The sequence below is a fragment of the Dermacentor albipictus genome, unplaced genomic scaffold, assembly GCF_038994185.2.
Source record: "Dermacentor albipictus isolate Rhodes 1998 colony unplaced genomic scaffold, USDA_Dalb.pri_finalv2 scaffold_14, whole genome shotgun sequence".
In the NCBI taxonomy this organism is placed as follows: Eukaryota; Metazoa; Arthropoda; class Arachnida; order Ixodida; family Ixodidae; genus Dermacentor; species Dermacentor albipictus.
The window spans coordinates 12,561,108-12,581,884 of NW_027225568.1; the positions used below are offsets into that span (position 1 = coordinate 12,561,108).

Here is a 20,777-nt window from a genome sequence, read left to right on the forward strand (position 1 = left end):
AACGTTAAGGGATAAGAAAAGAGCAGATTGGGTCAGGGAACTAACGCGAGTTAATGACATCTTAGTTGAAATCAAGAAAAGAAATGGGCATGGGCAGGACATGTAATGAGGAGGGAAGACAACCGATGGTTATTAAGGGTTACGGACTTGATCCCAAGGGAAGGGAAGCGTAGCAGAGGGCGGCAGAAAGTTAGGTGGGCGGATGAGATTAAGAAGTTTGCAGGGACGGCGTGGCCCCAATTATTACATGACCGGGGTTGTTGGAGAAATGTGGGAGAGGCCTTTGCCCTGCAGTGGGCGTAACCGGGCTGATGATGATGATGATGATGATGATGATGTACACTAATGTAAAATATTCCCACACCTGCGATAGCTCTATATTGGGATGCAATATATGTAAATAAATAAACAAATATAATAAATGTTCCTTTCGCGGAGTTCTCTAGAGGCTCACCTCACGTCTTATTTTAGAACGGAAACAATACAAACTAACGGGCTAGGTCTCGTTACTGCGAGCTGGTCTTGTTTTAAATCACATCTGCCCCGCTACTTCAACAGTAAATTTGAAGTTCATTTCACAACATTAGTTTGCAGCTTGTCCTATGCATTTCATCAGCTGAATAATGTGCATTGCACTGATACATCACATCTCCGAACGCATTATTATAGTTGCGATCTGCACACATAAATACCCATGGAACCTAGAAGATTGCTTGGAATAAAGACACGCCTGATGCTTGGTGAGTCAACGTCCTGCAGCTTACATCAGTGAAGCTATTTTGGTGTATAAACAATGTGTTACGCTGAAGTCAGTTCTGAGACCACAAAGGTCTCCGCTGAGGGACGCAACTGCTTCGCACCTGTTTTCTAGAGTTAACGCTATCGCGGTCTATATCCCAAGTTCGTAGTAATAATCGTCAATATAGCAGTCTCATTTACAAAGGTATTGTGTATGCTTGTTTACGGACAAACTACCGTAGTATACGAACAAAATATTACCCTCACCAGCTTATAAGCAGTTTTTTCATTGTACTTGAATATGACAAATGACGAAAGATAAAGTAGAAGCACAAATATTTCGGCAAGCACTATACGCGTGACTCGGTCGGTCTACCGGCGCGCTCAATCGAACGACTCGGCTGGGATCTGAAAGAAGCTGGCCAACGCATATCTAAACAAAGGGCGTCACTTGGATTCACACCTGTCATAGCCTCGCGAGCTGCCGCAGCTGTTCATAGCTGGCAGTCGCCAGTCAAGACTCAAAGGGGTACCGATGGAAAGCCTTTGTTCCGAACATACAGTACAGCGTCCGCGAAGCGATCTGCACACCCTTGCTGATTCCGACCAGGGGATTCTGTTTGCGAGAGCCAGGTTTGTGGCCGCAAGGGCTCCTACGTCTCCGTGTGAATTGTGCAAGTAAGTGGGCGTTACTGTCACAGTATGTCGATTTTCAGAAGATCATGCGGCGTACAATCACTAGGTTTATCATGTGTTATCATGTGCTATCATGGACGACACTATATTTGCTATTGGGCGTGCGCCCAAACGTGATGAAACACACAGAGCCATTCTATAATTCTTGTAGGGGACAAATCTAGACTACAGGTTATTTATTGCCTATCATGTTGCTCAAATTGTTGTGTTAATTTGTCGACCGTTTGTCGGAAGTTACGTGCCGTCCTCTGAGTGTGTGAAGCACATGTGTTTTCTTCTTGTGTTGTTCTTCACCTCCCCCGCTCTAACCTTCTTTTTCTTTATTTTCTCTCCCCCTTATGTATCTTCTGTTCTTCACTCACTATTCTTTTCTTACGTGCCTTTTCTCATGTAGAGCCGGCACGCATTATGCCCTTCCTGGTGGTTAGCTGACAGCTGTCTTCCTATTATTTCTGTTAATATATGTTGTTATGTTGTTATATGTTATATGTTATATATTTGTTATATGAATATTTCTGCGTGCACCAGCCAAATGAATTAACTACAGACAGTGTGCTTCGGTACCCATCTAAGCGCCAGCCGGGGTATACCAACTGAAGATATTAGGGCTTGTTGGTGGGCTACGGCTGGTTGCGCATCATGAGCACCAGCGTCCTACAGATGTCAAGCAGAGATTCCAAACGGGACATTGGAACGCCCGTAGGACATACGTAAGGAGCCTGTGGATCATTCTCGGATGTCCATGGGATCGTCCTATGCACGCGAACTGACATTCATAGCCACGTCTCGCGAACGTCATAATTGGATATTCGGACGTCGAAGAGATATATAAAGATGGATCATTCTTATTGCATAATCCCGAGTACGTCCTAACGACATCTTTGTCGGGATGTACGACGCTTCTGGGACATTTTGTTTTGCCGATCGTCCAAAGGACGTTTGTGCAAATGTGCAATAACGGAGCTCAAACCTGAAAATGACGTAATTTTATTGACTCGGCTGTGCGCCATGCACCTCCGTGGTCGGCCCAGGAAAGAGGCTGGAAACATAGCAGATACGGAAAAGTGGGGGTAAAGCCACCAAGAAACACGCTAGCTCTAATTATTAACGTAAATGAAATTGTCCGAAGGCAGGATTCAAATAGAGGAACCTTAGCACAACAGCTCGTTCTTAGTTCGTCAGCTTACGTTTACTTCAAATTGTGCTGCCACTACAGCTACGAGTTTTACACTTCGTTCAATATTCTACCATGTAGCTTTCGCATTGATTTCTTCAGCCTTATGGCGAAACTGTATTATTTTTTAATTAAGATGCATAGATGATAAGTAAAGGAAAATGAAAATCGATGAAAATGAATTATGCAGGAACTTTCGACGATGATTGCCAATCAAACCGAATAGCCTAAACGAACGAACGAACAAATGAACGAGTTATCGAGCGAAGGAACGAACACACAAATTAATGAACCAGCGAGCGAACGGACCAATGAACGAACGAACGACTGAACGAACGAACAAACAAATGAACGAATGAACAAACGAACGAGTGAGCGAGCGAACGAACAAATAAACACACGAACGAACGAACAAAAAAGTGAGCGAGGCGAACGAACGAAGGTTTTCCTTGGAGAGCGCCCCGCAAAGCTCCCGCGGGTTAAGGCCCGTTTATAGTCCGACGTTATCGGCGCGCGGGCGAGCTTCGTTCGCGGTCAGTCAGGCTACGTCGGTTGCGCTGCGCCAGCCAAGATGCCATCCCCTCTATACTTCAACGCGCGCGCCGTGGGCTGCTGTCTTCGGGGCATGCGCAGAAGGTTCGTCAAGTCGCGCGCCGTCCGCTAAAGCCGTCTGTGGAGTTGTGTTGGCGCCTTTTTATTCGCGCGCAATGCATTGTGGTGCGAGAGTTCCGCCGACTTCGACGTGCGAATGGCTCAGGAGCCATATCGGCGCCGGGCCCGTCGGGGCGCTTTGGAAGCCGCCGGTTACGTTAGCTGCGCTGGTGCGCCCGACCATGGACGAGAAAACCATGGCCAGGCGGCGCTACTGCGCCTCCTGACAGCGCCCCAATGTGGAAACGCCAAGCAGCGCGGTCGCGTCGAGGCGTAGTCTCCGCTTTGTTTACGTTGTGCCGTCCGCGCTTTTCTTCGCTGCTCGCTCTCACGGCGCTCTGTTTTCGACGGCGGCAGATCGCCTGCTTGCGCAACAGCGATGCAAAGATTGCCGTGCGGTTTCAAGAAGGTTGCCGACGGCGACAGCTTATTTTCGTGGGGACAACTTCACGATAGGGGAGCGTCTGCTTCCGAACGTGTACGGCGTTGAACAAATTGTGGACGGTGATGTGAGAGTGAAAGCCAAGTGCGTGTCACAGGTGTCCGACAAGATCGTAGACGACGTCGAGTTAGTGGTACGCACCATGTTCAGAAATTTACCCATTTTTATTTCAATTACAACATAAGTCACACTGGCAGCAGCAACTTCTGTTGTCATACTACTCGATGACTGCAGATCCATTGGGCTGCTTCTTGACGGTTCCGTCACTTCACAAAGGCATGTTCTGGAGTCTGTTTCACACGTGTCTTGCTGCTGCTCAAGAGCTGTGTCGCTGCAGTACAAAAGCAGAAGTCCCGGTGGTGCTGACTGCTGAGAAGACTGTTGTGATTGCCAGTGGTCTGTTTGGCGCCGCTTCCCTCTGCATCGCATATAAATGAAACAGTTTGTGTGCCTATTTGTTGTGGGGATTAAATTACTCGCAATAATATGCTTGCAAAGGTAACGTTCCTGTGATTGTGTGGAGGAGGAATAAACTTTATTAGTAGAAATGAGCCGACGGTAAAATCGTCCGAGGTGGGCGGCTTCCCTAGTCCAGGATGCCGTGGGCCTGAGCTGATAACTTGGCCCTGCTCACCAGGCGATGCTGGTCTTCAGGGCTCGAGCTTGTCAGCTGGGCCTCCCACTGCTCGACGGTTGGTCCGGTGATGGGCGGTGTCGATGGGTTTTGCTGACATTCCCATACCATGTGGTAGAGGTTATTGGGCCTAGAGCAGAAAGCGCATTTGTGGGTATAGCTCGTAGGGTACATCGCGTGTAGCAGGGTGCCGTGCGGGAATGTGCCGGTCTGTAGTTTTCGGAACATCACCGCCTCTTCTCTTGTCAGCTGGGGATGCGGGGGTGGATAGATCCTCCTACTCAGCCTGTAGTGGCTCAGGATATCGGCGTATCTTTTCGGGACGCTATCTTGTTGGTCTACCGGTGCTCGTGAACCTGGTGGGATAGCCCGGAGAATGTGATCTCGGGCAGCGGCATTAGCCGCTACATTACCCGCCAGGGACTCGTGTCCCGGGGCCCAGACAATGTACAGTTCAGGAAAATTGTCTCGTTTTTCGAGGATGCTCAGGGCTTGTTTGGAAATGCGGCCCTTTTGGTAATTTCTACATGCTGTTTGCGAGTCGGTGATGATTGTGATTAGTTCTTCCTCTCGCTGGCCCGTAGTGGCCGCCAGGGCTATCGCCGTTTCTTCCGCGCAGTCGATGTCTGTAGTGTTTACCGAGGCCGCAGCTACCTCTTGTCCTTGGCCGTTGATCACGCTGATAGCGTGGGCCGCTCTGTTCTTGTACTTTGCCGCGTCGGTGTATCGTACTTGTCCTTGTTTTGGTCCTTCGTAGGCCTTACGTAGAGCTTTCACTCTCGCTCGCCTCCTTTCTCTGTGGTATTCAGGGTGCATGTTTCTCGGGATGCTGGCCACCGTCATCTTCTCCCTCAGGGGTAGAGGAACCCGCTGTTTTGTAGACTCATATTCGACTGGGTAGCCCAGTCTTATTAGCATGTCCCTACCCGTGCTGGTGAGCTTGAGTCGCTCTATCTGGCTGGTCTTGTGGGCCTCTACAAGTTCCTCCCAAGTATTGTGTATGCCCAGGCTGAGCAGCTTCTCCGTCGACGTCGTCGGTGGAAGCCCCAGGGCCAGCTTGTAGGTTTTTCGTATTAGGGTGTTCAATCTGTCTCTCTCGCTGTTCGTGAGACCCAGGTACGGGGTGCCGTAAGTGACTCTGCTGATTATCAGGGCTTGTATTAATCTGATTGTGTCCTGCTCTTTCAGGCCGTGCTTTTTGTTTGTCACTCTTCGCATCAAGTGCGCGACTTGGATAACTGTCGCTTGCAGTTTTTTAATGGCGGCGAGACCGGCACCGTCCTTCTGGAAAGTGAGGCCCAGAATACGAAGAGTGTCCACCTTGGGTATGTTGACTCCATTTAGTGTCAACGTTGGGTCAGGTGTGTCCTGCGGAGGCCGCCCTCTTGTCCTCTTTTTGAGGATCAGGAGCTCCGACTTTTCCGGCGCGCATGAAAGACCGCAGTGGTGTAGATAATGCTCGGTCCTGTCGATGGCTTCCTGCAGGGCGTCTTGTTGTTCGCCCGCCGATCCCGTGCACGTCCACATGGTCAGGTCGTCTGCATACATTGCGTGACGGATACCCCTGATGTTCTCCAAGAGGTTCGGCAATCCCCTCATCGCTATATTGAACAGCAACGGGGAGATCACCGACCCCTGGGGGGTTCCTTTCTGCGGTACTGGGAACTTCTCGGTCCTGAGATTCCCCAGGCCTATGGTCGCCGTTCTACCCGTCAGAAAGTCCCGGACGTAGTTGTATGTCCGCCGTCCGCAGTTGGTATGTTGTAGGCTGTTTAGCACTGCTTCGTGTGAGACGTTGTCGAAGGCTCCCTTCACGTCGAGTGCCAGGATGGCACTCTTGTGGCATGTGCTGAGGCCATCGATGACTTCTTCTTTAAGCTGAAGTAGAATGTCCTGGGTGGAGAGGTTAGGCCGGAAACCGAACATAGTGTTCGGCAGGTGCCCACCTTCTTCCAGGTAGGGCGAGAGACGATTGTGGACCATGTGCTCGAAGAGTTTTCCCGCGCATGACGTAAGAGAGATCGGACGCAGGTTCTGTAGGTTGATGGGCTTGCCTGGTTTCGGGATCATCGTTACGTCCGCGTGCTTCCAGGAAGCCGGTATACTGCCCGTCTCCCAGCTTTCATTGATATACTTTAACAAACTCTCCGTCGCCCCGTCGTCCAGGTTACGGAGGGTCTTGTTGTTAATTTTATCCCTGCCGGGCGTCGTGTTTCTTGTGAGATTTCTTATGGCTGCCACGATCTCCGACTTGGTGAAAGGCTGGTCTAAATCCGGATTGGGTTCCCCCTCGTACTCCGGGTGAATGACTGGCTGCGTCTTCCGTTGTTGCTCGTCTCCGATGTATTTCGCAGTGATGGCTTCGAGCGCTTCTTCTTCGGTTCCCTGGAAGTTGTGTATAAGTCTTTGTATGTGTTGCCCCGTGACAGTTTTTGATTCCGTCTTCGCCAGAAGGGTCTTTAAAATGGCCCAGGTCTTTCGGTTGCTGAGGGTTCCCTGTAACTGGTCGCACACTTGATTCCAGTTCTGACGTCCGAGTTTTTCAGCATACTCCTCCGCCTGCCGCGAGATTGCGGCAATGCGGATCTTGAGTTTGCGGTTTCTCTTCTGCTTCTTCCATCTCTTCAAAAGTCCTCGCCTGGCCTCCCAGAGGTGAAGTAGGTGTGGGTCGACTTCGGGATTGTCCGCAGTGAGTTGGATGGTCTTTGTGTACTTGGTAACCAAGTCCATCACGTTCTTGGTCCACTCCTCGATGTTCTCTAGGCTGCTGGGGTGTTCATCTTTGCGGAAAGCAGGCCAGTCTGTAATTTTGGCTTGACCTAATCTCACAGGGGTTTTGTGGTGCATGATTTCGGTCTGGATGATATGATGGTCGCTGCCCAGAGTCTCGTCCAGTCTCGACCACTCGACTTGCCTGAAGCCAGTGGAGAAGGTCAGGTCTGGGCTGGTGTCTCTGGAGACACTGTTGCCGATTCTAGTTGGTATTAGAGGATCGGTCCACAACGTCAGCTGGTGGTGTTGTGCCGCGTTGTGCACGTCCATACCCTTCTTGTTGGTTGATCGGTAGCCCCAAGCCACGTGTGGAGCGTTAAAGTCGCCCACCACGAGAAGTTTCTGACCGTCGGTGACTTTCTTCACTTCTCTCAGTAACTTGTCCAAGTCCTTTAGTGTGTCGCGCGGAGGACTGTATACGTTCAGGATGTAGAGGCTCTGCAGGGTTTTCTTGGGAGGAACCAGCTCAATCAGAGTGTGCTCGATTCTGTGGTTGATTTCGTGCTGCTGCGTCGTGTAGTGCTTCTTGATGAGGACGGCGGTCCTGGTTCTTCCTTGGGCAATGTGCGTTTTGTAGCCACGCATCGTAATATTATTTGTCTCTGTTTCCTGTAACGCGATGACGTCAGGTTGGTGTAGGGTGCATAGGTGAAGTAAATTTTGCCGTTTCCGATTTATTCCTCTGCAATTCCACTGCCAAATTTTGAGGGTTTCGGTCGCTTCTTTCTTCTTTGCTATTTTATTCGCCATCTTGGCTTCCCAGAGTCTCGTTCATCTGGGCTTCTCTGATGGGATATTTTGGCTTTTTCCTTGCCTGCTCTTTTTCCCTTTCTAGGATGGAGATGCGTTGGTTGAGCTCGTTGCCCATCTGGGTGATCTCCTGGCGGAGCGTTTGTAAGGCTGCTTGGACGGTGGCTGCCACAGACTTGCTTATGGTGTCGACGGCCTGAGCCAGTTCGGCTCGGAATTCATTTCTCAGTTCGGTCTTGTCTTCGGTTCGGGCCTTGTTCACCTTGTACTCTATTCCCGATTCTAGGTCCTCTATCGGGGGAGTATGTTCCCTCGGCGGCGTTGGCGTTATGGTCGATGTCTGCTGTTTTTGCAATTGCTCAATGAGATGTTGGAGCTTCCTCTCCAGGGCTTGTTCCCTGGCCTGAGCTCTTTTGTCCCGTTCCTCCTGACGTCCTTCTTGCTCTTCTAGACGCTTCATGAGATCTTCATTCCGCTTCATCAGGTCGGCGTTTTGCCTTCTGAGGGAGGCGATGGTTTCCTCGTATCTCGAATTTCGCTCTTGTGTCGGCAGTGAGGGAAATTGGTCGGTTGTCGACTTGGAACTGGCTATCACTTCCGCCCAGCTGATCTTCTGCTGTTCTTGCTGTGGCTTACTTGTTCGATATTCCGAGGAGCTTGAACTTGTCTCCCTTGTTATAGGTGGTTGTCGGCCTCTTGATTTACTTCTCTCCCTCACGTACAGGGGTGGGGGTCTTGGCTTGAGCCTTTTCTCGCACTCCTTGCTTGCCGTCTCGTGAGGTAGCCCACATAGTTTGCACTGCAACTGGCAATCATGATCTGTTTGTGGGTTCTCCACCCCGCACCTGTTGCAAATGTGTTTGTCTGGGTTGGGGCATACGTCCTGCCGGTGGCCGATTTCTCCGCAGGCCTTGCAATACTGTACCGATCTGCGGTATGGGCGGCAACGTGTGTACGAGCCGGCCACCTTCACATAGAAAGGGATGTGCGGACCTTCGAAGGTGATAACTGCTGAGGTGGATTTGCCGAGCATCCTCGCATGCAGGATGCCACAGTTGTTGGCTGCCAGCAGTTCCGCAAGTCGTTTCTCCGTCGTACACGCAGTGATGCCGTGCACGACTCCACGTACTGTTCCTGGGAGCGGTTTGATGTACGGCGTCATCTCGTATGTGGCCGCCCCAAGTTCGATGCCGTTGATGGAACCGAGTTTCAGTGCGTAGTCCTCGTCTGCGGTGCTGGCAATTATCAGGTTCTGCTTCCACTGCGTTTGGATGGTTACGTTCGCGCAAAATTCTTTGAAAGGCGAACCACTTGCCCTTGCAAGTCCTTCGGTGATCTTCTCGTCCGGCCAGCTTGACAGTTTCATGCCGGTTCTTGGTCGGTATACCACCTTGTAATCATTCTCTGGCAGCGGCGGCGTCACGCGTCGCGGCGGTGGCTTGCCGTTGGTTCGGCTTCCCTGATCTTGCTGCCGTTGGTGGTTGCTGGTGGCTTGCATGCTTGCTTCTACTCTCGGGTTGCTCCTCGCGCTCAGTCCTCCTTGCTGGTTCTGGGGGTTTCCTTGCTTTCCTCTCTCTTGTATGCGATCCTCGTTCGGCGCCTTCTTGTTTTTTCTTGCCTTGATTGCTTGGAACCATGGGCCAGCTTGACTCAGCGTCTTGCCGCTGTTCTCATCGAATTCCATGTTGCTCTGGACCGCTGTGGAGTCTTGGCTATTGTTCTCTATGTCCATTTCGTGAGCGCTGCCGTTCGTTTCCCCTGCCATTCTCGGTGCTCGCGAGGCCTCGCGGGCCCGCTCCTGGGGCGCGTGCGGCGTTCGGAGAACGGTGTTCGAATATGCCGAGGTGCTCGTTGCTCGGTGCGTCAAGGTAAACAAATCCACTCACCGTGGTAATTCTGGCGACTTTCGATGCCGATTGCCTTGTTGAGTTCAGTGGCACAAAATCGTGAAGGTTGGTTAAGGTTAACCGCAATAACTCACGATAAAAGCAGCAGCCCATGCGAAGCGCGTCCGCTCCACTCGGCCCCCTGGTGGCCAGTCTGTGATTGTGTGCATACATTATTCTACAAGAGGGGTACCACTACAAGTTATGATACTTGCACACTTAGATACTTAGAAAGCATGGGCAAGCAACAAACATAACGCGCACGTCTCGAGCGGCTTCTTTCCGATCTGCCGCTTCCCGACACACGCGACGACGGCGGCTTGCATTAAATACGGTCTGCTACCACACAAGAGAAGCGCGCGGCCCCTTTCGTTACCTGAACAACTAGTAATTTAAGTTGCAGCGTTTGGAAAAGGGAAATAATTCTCTTGAGCTCGTCCATGCCGATCCCGAGGGAAGCCACAGTGCAATCAAATAAATTCGGGGGTTTTAAGTGCCAAAACCATGCCAAAACCACGATATCATTATGAGGCCCGCTGTAATGGGGAGTCTCAGGAATAATAACCTCTGGGGGTTATTTAACGTGCACAAAAATCAAAGCACGCGGTAACAAGGGTGTTCTTGCATTTTGGCCCTATCGAAATGCGGCCACCGTGGCTGGGAATCGAGCACGTGTCGTAGAGCTTAGCGGCGCAACACGCATGCATTTACCGCTAACAAACGGCGGATGCCACCACCATTCAACAACGCGACACGACTAAACAAACGGCCGTGCACTAAAAACAGGCATATGACTATTCCGCTTTCAAGATACTACACGCGAGTGCGAAAGTACGAGACTTACTTGACTCGGCCGCACACTGCAGTTATCCATGCTTGTCGTCTGTCCTTCTCGTACCACTTCCCAGGAAATCTGTAGAACTTCACGGGTGGCGTAGGACCTTTCGTGTTTTCGAGGCTGCTGTGGCAATCGACAACACATCAGTATTGCGTGCCACCTTTCCTGACTGATGAGGTCGCACTCGGCATCGCAAAAACCACGCGCACGAACGCTCCCGCCGTACAGAACACGGGCGCGCGCTAGCGCAGGGACGACCCTCGAAACTTCCATCGGTCTGCTAGGGGAGCATTCGGCGCTGGTGCAGCGCGGGCAAACTTTAGGCTGCCTCGTCTATAGAGGGGTCGTTTTCGCCGACGCGACGTAGCGTGCGCGCGCGCGTGGGCGTTACGTCTGACTATCAACGACCCTTTGGTCTCTTGCCCTCCCCCCCCCTTCCCGCAACATGGTTGCGCGATAGCTTACGCGTGACAGTTGTTTCCGTGAGTGGACCCTACTATTTCTATGAACTACGTAATATCATGAGGAATATGTTTTCCGCTTCTCTAGTATTTCTATATTTCTGTATTGCCGACGTAGTTCAAAGTCTACAAGGTGATCACCATCATGAAGCTACTCAACTGAACTTTAATATCAGTAACCTTTCTCCTGACTTGCCCGACGTTGCTACATACAAATTTCGCTTTTTAAAATGCTAGTTAGTTAGTTAGTTAGTTAGTTAGTTAGTTAGTTAGTTAGTTAGTTAGTTAGTTAGTTAAATGGGGTTTCTTGGCGCAAAAGCAGCTAAGGCTATGCTGCGCCAAACACGAGGTGTTTTAAAATCCAGTTTGTGAAGGAAAAAGCTGTGTTAGTAATCTAAATTTTATGTAAAAATCCAGTGTCGTGTAGAAATTTACGGACGTCACATAATGGGACTAGCGGATCATCATCTAAAATTAGAGAAGGGTGTGAATGTATGTGTAATTGATATAATTTGTGCAAAAGTGTTCGTCTGTGTGTTTCAGTCTGCGTACATGTCAGTAATATGTGCATAACTGTTAGTGGCTGTTGACATTTCTCGTATGTTGGTGTGTCTTCTTTCGTAAGTAAGTAATTGTGTGTGAGGTGTGTGTGCCCAATGCGTAGTCGGCATAAAACTACTTCGATGAACCGCTCCTGATGATAGCATGACTTCCACTCGCCAACTATGGGTTTCGCGAGATATAGCTTGTTGTCGGCACAACGGTCCCATTCGCGTTGCCATTTTACCGTGAAGGCTTTTCTAATTGCATGGATGCTATCATTATATAGGAGTGTCGTGTTTTTAATATCTTTGTGCGCTGCCATCAATGCACATCTATCAGCTGCTTCGTTACCTGGTATCCCAACATGGCTTGGGACCCAGCAGAAACCAATTGATCTCCCGTATTCGTTAAGCACCAACATGTTTAAAATGTCTCCAATCAGGGGTTCACACTCAGATTTTAGATGTAGAGCCTTCAGTGTGCTTAAAGAATCTGTGTATATGACTGCATTTTTGTGTTTATCAGCGATAATCTTTTGAACAACAACCAATATAGCGAAAACTTCGGCCGGGAAAATAGAGGCGTGTTGTGGCAATCAAATACTTTTTTCCCAATTTTCCGCTGCGACCCCAACATCCACGTGTTCTTTCGTTTTAGAGCCATCAGTGTAATATTGCATGTTATATTCATATTTGTCCTGAAGAGCACGGAATTCTTGTATAATGTGTTCACGTGGGGTGTCTTTCTTCTTTAAATGAATCAATGCCCAGTCGCATAACTGTTCAAAATCGTACCACGGGTGCAAACGCTGTGGCTTTCTGGCAACCTAGATGACTTCGCGAGGAATGTCATAATCCCGAACATATTCCTCATATCGCAGGACAAGCGGCTTAATCACGTTCGGTTTATTTATATAGTGTAGGCGTGAGTTGCGTTGTGTGAGGATGTTGTAGCAAATGTGTTGCGGTGATGACTGAATTCTGAGTACGTAAGAGAAATTGAGTAATGCTCTGCGCTGCTGCAATTAGAGTTCATTACACTCAACGTATAAACTTTAAATAGGTGACGTTCTGTAGGCACCACTGGCCAGTCGCAGTCCAAGGTTATGTACTGGCTCAAGTCGTTGGATGTAGGACTGTCTGGCTGAGCCGTAAACAATGGAGCCGTAGTCTAAAAGGCTACGAACGAGAGACCGGTAAATACGTAAAAGACACGTTCGGTCGGAACCCAGGAGCTTACGAGGTAAAACTTTGAGGATATTCAATGCTTTATTTGCCTTAATCTTTAGTGTTTAAATGTGGGCTAGGAAGTTTAGTTTTTTGTCGAAGATTACTCCCAAGAATATATATTCTTGTCTTACCGGCAGGGTGACATCATTCACTTTTAAATCCGGCTCTAAGTACAACCCTCGTTCTTCCGAGAATAGCACTGTAACAGTTTTCTGAGTAGAGAAGCGGGAGCCATTTTTCTCAGCCCAGTCCATTAGTTTATTTATTGTTATCTGGAGCTGCCTTTCACATGTCGGTAAGTTTGAGGCGAGGCACGCTATTTGCAGATCATCGACGTATATAGAGTGCATAACAGAGGTGGGAATGACTTTCTTGATAGAGTTAATTTTTACTATAAAGAGTGTTCTGCTCTTTCTGTAGAGTGTTCTGCTGCTTTATTATAAAGAGTTCTGTTCTAAACCTGCGCGAGAGCGCAGTGCCTAGACGGATTTGGAATGTTTTGTTGGACATAAAATCAGCGGCACAGTTTAGCATTTTGCCGCGGACTCCTAACGCGGCGAGGTCACGTAAGATTCCAAATCTCCACGTAGTGTCATACGCTTTTTCTAGATCAAAGAACACTGCCAGGCACTGCTCTTTGTGTAAGAATGCTTCACGTATTTCGTGTTCAAGACGGACGAGGTGGTCTGTCGTTGCACACCCTTTTTTATAGCCGCACTGATGAAAATCAATGGAGTTCCGTATATCAAGCGTGAAAGTTAATCTCGCATTTACGACACTTTTATATAATTTCGCCAAACAGCTTGTCAGGGCAATGGGGCGAAAGCTGTTTGGGTATATGGGAAATATACCTGTTTTTCAAAAAGGCAGAACTATTGCGTTTTTCCGACTGTTTGGCATGATTCCTGATTCAAGTACTTTGTTGAAAAATATAAGGAGAGTATCTACGGATGCTGGGGACAGGTGTGCAAGCATGGAATAATGGATCCGTTCAGGACCTACTACAGTTTTTTTTTCAACACAGAGAACCCTGTCAAGTTCTTGTACCGTGAATGGAGCGTTGTATTCGTCCCTTGACATACAAGCAGTTGGTAGTTTTCCCTTTTCTGCCGACAGTGTGTATTTTAAGAACGTGTTTGAGTAATTAGCCGAGCTAGAGATGTTATAGAAATGTTCCCTAAGTATATTCGCTTGTTCTTGTAGTGTTGTCTGAGTGACTGAAGGTGCAAGTATGGGTATCGTGCATGGTGACTAGTCCACCTTAAACTTCCTGACCTGTTCCCACATCCTTTTGGATGTGATGGTATTTCTGCCAAGACAATTTTTCCGCCTGTCTCCAAATATATCGACCTTTCACTTTGGCTCGTTTGAAATTCAGAAAGTTATGTGTTGGGTATCTGCGTAAGAATCCCCAGGCCTTGTGTTGCTGCTTTTTTGCTCCGGTGCATTCATGTGTCCACCAAGGATTCAGCTTTTTCCGAACAACGCCACAAGATTGCGGAATGGCCTTTTCAACTGCAGAAATAAAGCAGTTAGTAAACTTTTCATTAATTTCCTCAATGCTTAGGTCTGTTAAAATAAGCTCCTCCAACCTGGAACTTTCTGTCAAAACAGCCCAGTCTGTCATTTGTAACTTCCAGTGGCGTGGTTTGTCGGATATAATGGGTGGTGTTGATGTAAGGTGATTAAAGCAGATAGATGATCACTGCCATGTGAAGTCTCTAGTACGTCCCATTTAAAATCGGTAAAAATATCCGGAGAGAAAAATGCCAAATCAAGGCAGCTAAAATTACGTGAACGCGTTGAAAAATGTGTTGGCGCACCTGAGTTCAAAAGAGAGATGTTGTTTGTCAAAATAAAATCTTCTATAAATTGCCCTCTTTGGACATTCTTATCGCTGCCCCAAAGAGTGCAATGAGCATTAAAATCTCCTACTAAAACAAAAGGCTCCGGCAGCTGGCCAATTAAATTTTACATGTCTGGAGTTGTGGAATGGGTATGGGGAGGGATGTACAGTGTACAGATGGTGACAGTCTTAAAAGATAAAACGGTGACAGCTACTGCCTCTGATGCAGTATTTAATGAAACTTTCCGTGTTCCGTGAAACTCACACCGTGTTCCCTTCCTTATATTTATTTCTAGGCTTCGAATAGCGTTGAAATGAGTAACTTCTGCAGTTAAAGAGCAGCGGACATTGTTCTGTTTTCTATTGTCTTGCGCTGTGCAAGCGAAAGCAGCGTATTTGCCTCAAAGCATGGAAAAAGAAGCATAAATATACCATAAACAATCTCTGCGCTGTTCGTGCATTTGTCGTTATTTTTCTGGGCCGTAGGTCGAATTAGGCGTCACAAAGAGCCCGCATGTTTGCTCTGTCAAGATAAGTGGTTTTCGTTGCTGCAGAATATTGAACTTGCCAAAAAGGAGACACTCCGCGATGCAGTGCTTTCTTTTTTTTTCCGCTGAGAAAGTATACAGTATCGCGCTTGCAGAGAGCAATGTAAATGACGTCAAGGGAATGCTCAATGTGCTCTTTCGTGTGCTCGCAGGCGATAGGCAAAGCGGCACCACAGAGCGAAAGAAGAAGGCGGAGCCAAGATTGCTCTGCGACGACCGTCATGGCCACTCCTTTCACTGCTGCTGCTGCGGCGCTGGCTGGTAGTCGACGTCTTGGCGAGCCTGGTGCGTCGTAATGGAGGCTCCGCTCGGGCATTTTCTGGCGCGCAGCGCAACGAGTCACTGACAAAGGGCCCCTTGCCGACTGGTGAGTCTGCGCGCCACTGACTCCCGAGACTTGTAGACTCGCAGCTGCCACGCTCATTCTGTGCCATTTTACGCCGCTGAAACAGCGACGCCGTTCTTGTACGCCGCGTCACTTCAATGTAGCGCTACGGGCAGCGCAATACTGAATAGATACGATAGGCGCACAGTGTGAGACGGCATTATAAACAGGTTAGTCTGACAGCTGTTAACAGACGCTGTACTTTGAAAAGGTTATTTTTCTTGTTCCTTTCAATCTTTCTGTCTCATAGTCGGGACTACACGACGCATCGGAACATCCGTCCTATTGCCTGAGTCGCCCGCTCGGCGGTACTAGCCATAACAAATGAATGAGATTGTGCAAAGAGAAAATTGTTACAAAATGCTATTTCAGAGCTAACTCGCGCGTGCACAACGCGTGTTCATGAAACAATAGGTTTGCCAAAACACGCGAGTGGCAGAGACTGCACGAATATCTACAAAAAAAGTGGCAGGAACGCCTCAGTTGGTGAAAACAGGGTCGTCCGCACTTACTGGTTGTATTTTTTTAAATTGATTGAAGTCCTGTGTGGTTCACCGCTAGACGAAAGAAGCAAGAATATGCTCTGTCTTTGCACCTTTGAGAAGCACAGTATCCTCCAGTCTGAGTTTCAAAGACCCGTAGTGCTTTCACGCTTATCTCGAAATCTCTCGCCATAGTCAACCAGTGTACTAACTATTGTCGGAGCTCTCGTATACGCGAGCCTTTAAGCTGTGAAATGAGAAATCCACCTGCAGTAGGCCCACAGGAATTTTTGTGTCGACTGCGTCGTAGTTTGCCTCAGAACGTATATTGGATCGTTTTCCTGTCACCGACGGATCCTTTTCGTATCACCGTCGGCTGAGCCACGCCTTCTGTCCGAAATTGTCATCACTCTGTCTGCAGTTTGTCGTCAGCCAAGGACAACCGCCTGATTTGTGCCGCAGATATGCAAATGAGTGCTACACATGTAGAGTTCGCGCAGATAACCGATCAGACACTGATTAAAACTAATTTTACTAAACGTAGATACGCGAACCGGTTATAGTATAAGCGAGACAAATTAAACGCAATGTTTTCATTGGTAATTAAATAACGTTAGAAATGATCTGGAAAGCAAATACTTAATACAAGCAAAAAGAATAAGGGGAGGCGGAACAAAGATTGGAGTTCACCGCAGTGTTTCGATAATTTAATATATGAAATTGAGCTATAAAAGCATAAGTTATTCAACCCTTTTAGCACATTCCTAGCAACGTTTAGATGACTTAGCTTAATATGTATTTTATAGCAAATTTTATCAAACGCTCTAGCGGCATTTCTGGTAGGCAATCGTATATCGATGGCCGGTCTAGGATGCTTCACCGCTAGGTCCTGCGACCAAGAGCTTAAATATTCGTAACTTTCGGAATGAAACACTTAGTGAGGTAGACGATCGCCATGCCTCACCAATCGGTGAACAGAGCAGGTACCCTAAAATAATAGTGTGTCGCACACCGAAAGTGGCTAGCGAACTCGTGTTTGCCTTATAAAAGTGTTTGACCTGAGATCACCTAAACTGTTGAAACACAGCACTAATGAGCGCCTTGAATCACGAGCGGGTTTATATTGATACCTTGGGACTCAATTTCGTCACTGGAAGTGTTCATACATTAACAATTTTTGAACTTCGTTTGCACGTCGTTTTGAGATGTCCTGACACAAGAAGTTGGAAACGGAAATTTCAGAATTTCTAATACCCTTGCAACACCCAATCGACCAGCGTAGTTTTCATTTTCTCACAAATATTTTTATCGGCGTAAAGAAAAAGTAAAATGATGGTTCCTTCGTTCACCTCTCCCTCTCGAACGGAGATGGCGAGCTGCCTTCCGCTGGTTGCTCCTGCTACAGGTAGCGGATCTTGGCTGCCGCCAAAGGCTTCGGGTCTACGAAAAACAACAAGTTTTCCTTTGCGAAATGAGTTGCATTTGCAGGTACCCTAATTATGGTGAGACAAATAACAAAAGTTATACTAAGGATGCCGACGGCCCGTCTAGCCCCACACAGCGTTCCAGCCGACGCGCTAGACTGCCTCCGTCTGCCCTCCAGTCGTAGCTGCCCGAGCGCTGCCTTTGGCGCCGGTTCAGTACTTCTTGGGATCGAAGTCCCGGCATATCTGTGCCGCTCGTGCGACAATATCTTCCTGCTATTCTTGGTGGTGGAAACCAATTGTGTGCAACTGCGCCAGTGAAATCCACGTTCTTCAGCTCACTTCTCGATCATGCAGAGGTGGTGAACTCTTTTGCGTCCGTTCGCTGCTGATGAAGTTTACGGGCTTTAGTTTACCGCCAAAAGCCATCGGTCCAAGAAAGGTGCACACAGGCATCTCTGTGTAAAATAAAATAACTACAACGACACTGTTTACAGCAATGGCATAGTTGCAACATACTGAAGTGGCAAACGGTCGGCTTAACTATCCACCGAATCCGTTCTCCACAATGCCACCATGGCAGCCACAATAGAAAAAACCAGCAGGCCTTTCAGAGTACTTCGACGCTCCACACTCCTATCCTTGAACATCGCATGCAGTTTGATGGAATTTAGCGTTCAAAAGCAACGCAGCGGCTATGAAAGACGATGTGGAGGGCTTCGGGGTAACACGCGACCACCTTAGGGTGCTTTGAAGGGCACGTGTGTTTTTCATTTCATTTAATGCACTCAATTTATTCACTCTCAAGGCTGGAGCTATACAAAGAGGAGTGGTTGCATTCTGCTTACATCCAAATGCGGACGCTGATGCGGGAAACCAGTGACTTCGTTCCCAGCCATAGAACACGATATCTACTGAACCATTACGGCGGATGCCTGCAATTTAGGACAGACATTCAGCCGCAGTATATATATATATAATACAAAATTACCGCGCTACTGGCAGCTCGAGACATTTTGCGTGTATTCACGGGCTTCTGTCACGCTCGGAAAAACACTTTTATGTAGCACTTATTGAGCAACAGAAAGCTGTATCGGGAGTTTTTTATGTCGCTCTACAATTTTCTCATTGACACCGTTGATCTAAGTATAATATTTGAGAAGTTAATTTATTAAGACTAATTACTGAGGGTGCGAACTGGCGCTTCTTGGTTGACATCGAGGAGCTATTCTACTTGATTACCCATGAGGACCTGTTCCAGGCGGTTCATGATTGCATTGAACATTCGGCAGTGGTAGCGTTCCAGAATGTGTGTGGCGTCTCCGCAATAGGGTTCCTAGAGTGGTTGCAAGTGCACCTTACCTCAACCATCATGACATTTCACGATAACTTTTGTGTACGAAAACGAAGTATATATGTATTGGATCAAGTGCTCCACCGATACTCAATGGGATCTTTTCAGCCGACTTTGATTGCTTGTTATCGTTGGTACTAACTGAAAACCGCGTAGTTCATGCCTTTGAATACGTAGACGACTTTTTAATCCAGTTAAACACTAACTCTGATGATGACCTTGAAGAGGCAGCGAAATAAATTCTTCAGTCCTTCAAATCCACAGCCGATACGTTGAATTTTACTTTTTAATTGCCCGAGAATACTTCTTTGCAGTTTGTAGACACAAGGGTGCTCTTTGACCATGAGGACCACTTATGGTCAACGTGCCTCGTTCAAGTCAGGCGCTTCTGCCATTCGATTCACGTCACTCAACCATACCCAGGAATTCTGGACAAGAGTTTGGTTTCCTTTTTCGCCACCACGTGGCGTATCCACCTTAAAGATTTGAATTTCGCGCCGTGACGTCTGCCATGACGCATAACAAAAGAAAAGATAATAAAAAGAAATGCACCCTGAGACTGTTGCTTCACCTCGGTACTTGAAAACGAGCGCGCTCATGTATCGGCCTTATCTTGAAGACAACCTGCTACTTGCCCGACTAGCAATGAATCGACGATTTTGCTAGACACCTTGCCAGACAGCTCGTCGGCATTCCGGGTGAGATGTCTGGCCGAGATAACGGCTCCCGCAAAGCTTCCCTTTGGTTTCTATTGTGTTTTCCTATTATTTGTGCACCACTGCAGCCGTGGGCTTCCATATAGTCAGCTTTGTGTTTCATGGGTTTCCGATAGAACCGGAGTGATTGAATAAGAGGAAGCTTTAGCTAGGGCCTATCTTCGATGCCGGCCGCTCAAATACATGTAAAAGGCATGATTTTGTGAGAAAATAGCTCAACGATTTGAATGAGAATTGTTGCATTTAAGAGAGAACGTGTAGCATTTAAGAAAGAACGTTAAATCACAGTGATTGCAGCAAAAGTAATTTTGATTTAGGCCATAGAAGTATTGACACGACGTGAGAAATCAGTAAACCTGAAAAAAGAACAGAAGTACGAAGTTTACAAATCCGCTTGTTAGCATCAAAAACAAATATCACTTCTCTATATTGGAGCATCTAAATCGGGCAAGTTGGACGTATGAATTTATGACGTATGTGAGGTTGTTACAGTGCTTGTAAAGGTTTTGCGAATGCCACATTCAGGAGTTAGTGATGTATTTCAGGGTGGCATGTGTTATATCATTTCCTCCGCAATAAATGAAATATCAGGCGCAGCTTAGAGAATTGGGACATTACGTTTAGTTGGTGAGGTGCGGGGTTGTATACTTCAGGTAGTGTTTCTTTAAATTTGGCATATTTTCAGAATTTTAAAAAAGTGGAAGTTAAATAAAAATTCGTGGTTTCTAAAATCTCATTTTAACGGTTTCTTTTCAGTTCAACATAACTAATTAATTTTGGTGCAGTGATTGTCAGAAGAAACCATTGCTCATTTCCCATGTAAGAGCTAAAGCTTCTGTTTAGGTTCGATTTAGAATATTATTGCTGAAACAAGAAGCAAGACGGGTAGCGTATTTACAGTATGGGGGCCGCAATTCGATGGGGGCGAAAATGCGAAAACACCCTTGTACTTGGATTTAGGTGTACGTTGAAGAATCTCAGGTGGTCGAAATTTTCCTGAGTCCTCCACTATGGCGTGCCTCATAATCAGATGGTGGTTTTGGCAGATAAAACTCCATAATTTAATTTTTTGTAAGTTACAGAATCTGCAGTAATTTACAGTAATTGTCAAAGACAATTCTACTGCAGTCTAGTTTCTGAAGCATTGTCTTCTTCAGTCCCAAGCTCGTGCTCATCTTCCTCAGCGTTATGCAGAGCTGTGTAACGTA

The 20,777-nt window shown here is 47.6% G+C and overlaps 1 protein-coding gene across 1 annotated transcript in view; it reads left to right on the top strand.

Annotated features, from left to right (window-relative positions):
* Nucleotides 1-20,777, top strand: part of LOC135905862 (whirlin-like) — a 639,865-nt gene that overhangs the window by 127,091 nt on the left and 491,997 nt on the right. The window contains exon 2 of the mRNA XM_065436976.2: nucleotides 15,361-15,575. The gene's annotated coding sequence lies outside the window, so the exon portion shown is untranslated. The remainder of the gene's footprint in view (nucleotides 1-15,360; nucleotides 15,576-20,777) is intronic.